Genomic DNA, 2076 nt, shown 5'->3' on the forward strand with positions numbered 1-2076 from the left:
ATGATGCCACCAGCGTGAAAACCGCACCATACGATGCATTTTTCTGGATGTAATGGAGTCTGTAGGGTCTCTTGTGGATTGGTCTCACTCCATATGCGGCAATTTTGCTTATTAACAAACCCGTTAAGCCAAAAATGCGCTTGTTCAGATGGACGATTATGTACGCCATACAAATGACGAAGTCGTCTATAAGTTGCGCGAATCGACGACTGATTTTCAAAGTAAATTTGGATAATTTCGTAGCGTTGTTCAAGCGTGAGTCTATTCATGATGATTTGTCAGAGTATACTGAAACAAATAAAAAAAAAGTTTCATCAAAATTTAATTTTTTGTGTTACTTTTTACAATTTAAAGTTCTATCTACATAGCTTAAAAAAAAACACCCGATACATCAAAATAAAGCAAATCAACTTTTTCTTTTTTTGAAATTTGCATATGGTGTCAATGAATGAAATTTCGTATAGTATCACATAATTATTTGATATTTTTTAACTAAAATGTATGTCATTAGTAAATTATTACAACGTTAGAAAATTTAATTAAATTTAGAACATCATTCCGAAACTAACAGCACTAGGTATGTATAATACGATTACATACGATATTTCTTCTTGAATAGCCGTTAACCTCAGACAAATGTTGAAATGTAAACAAGATAAGACCAAACAGTTAAAAAACAATTAAATATTAAGTCTGTCTGGTTACTTTCCCAGCAAGAATTGTCCAGCAAGAACTTTCTCAGAGAGTAAGGGGTTTTTATTCTCTTTTGCTAGAAAATTGTAAAAAGTAAACAGACACCTTCCCAGCAAAAACCAGCAAGCAATCAGCTGACTTGCCAAAACGGAACAATTTGTCCGCAAACAAAGGAAGCAAACACGTTGTATTTTATTAAAAATAAAAAAGAAAATGAAACAAAAAAGTATTTTTCCACTTTACAAATTTGTTCTCCATAAAACAATACAATTAGACTATGTTATTTCCACAATAAAATTGTTTTAAATGTCAAACATATGTAAATCAACAAAAAACTAAAAACGGCTGATTGATTGTTTTCAGGAAGAAGAAGAGCTTGCAATTGCCTGCTAGAAGAAATTTGTCCAGTAAGAATTTGCAAGCTCTCAGTGAAAGAATTGTCAAAATGTCTCTCTCGAATCGCTCTCTTTTGCTGGTTTTTTGTGTTAACAGACGACTTCCAGCAACAATTGGTACAAATTGTTACAAATTTTAGGGTAACCAGACACAGCTATTGTTTGAATAGCATCCAAGTTAATTTATTAATAGAAGTGCATAAATTAGTAAATAGAATTTGGCAAAAGATCTCCAAGGGGGATGTAGCTCAGTGGTAGAGCGCTCGCTTTGCATGTGAGAGGCCCCGGGTTCAATCCCCGGCATCTCCAAGGTTTTTTATTACCATATATATATTTAATGGTTTTTTTACAAGATATGTATGTTTTTTACATATGGGTTGTCACTTTGCATATACATTTTGTATTTAAAAAGTGACAACCCATATGTTAAAAAATATCGTGTAAAGTGCCCATAATAGTTGCTGCTATGTTTTAAATTAAAATACATACATATTTCTAAAAGTATGAATTGCCCTCAAGCTAAATTGCCTAAAGTAAATTGGAAATATTTTTACATGTTTATATACAGTTTTGCACATATCAAAAGCAACCAATCAGGGATTATGCATTAATTCAAATGTTTGGATACGTCACAGTTTTTTTAAATGTAATATTTTTTCCAGTTGTTCTTTGTTATGTACAGAGAGCTTTCAACAAGTTGTTTCTGTTTCCCCAACCTTTTTAGCTACAATGTTCGATGGCCTCAAGGGGTTTACTCCAGGATGTTTACCAATATTCGGGTAACCTTTTTTTATTCCGCAAACATAAGAACGGTTGATAATAAACCACTTTCCGAATGAATATTTAACAATTTAAGTTTTTATATAATGCCATGTTTATACTGACGTTTGGATTACGTTGATCACTCTCACAATTACGTACACGAACTAACCCGTTCATACTACACAATACATAATTCATAGTAACAATGTTATTTTTTCTTTATTTT

At 32.0% G+C, this 2076-nt stretch overlaps 1 non-coding gene across 1 annotated transcript; it reads left to right on the forward strand.

Annotated features, from left to right (window-relative positions):
* Positions 1–1325: 1325 nt before the first annotated feature.
* Positions 1326–1397, forward strand: TRNAA-UGC (transfer RNA alanine (anticodon UGC)). Its single transcript has one exon. It is a non-coding gene; the product is annotated as a tRNA-Ala (tRNA).
* The last annotated feature ends 679 nt before the right edge of the window (positions 1398–2076 follow it).

This window comes from Musca autumnalis, unplaced genomic scaffold (assembly GCF_047663935.1).
Source record: "Musca autumnalis isolate F117 unplaced genomic scaffold, ASM4766393v1 scaffold_3, whole genome shotgun sequence".
Taxonomy (NCBI): domain Eukaryota; kingdom Metazoa; phylum Arthropoda; class Insecta; order Diptera; family Muscidae; genus Musca; species Musca autumnalis.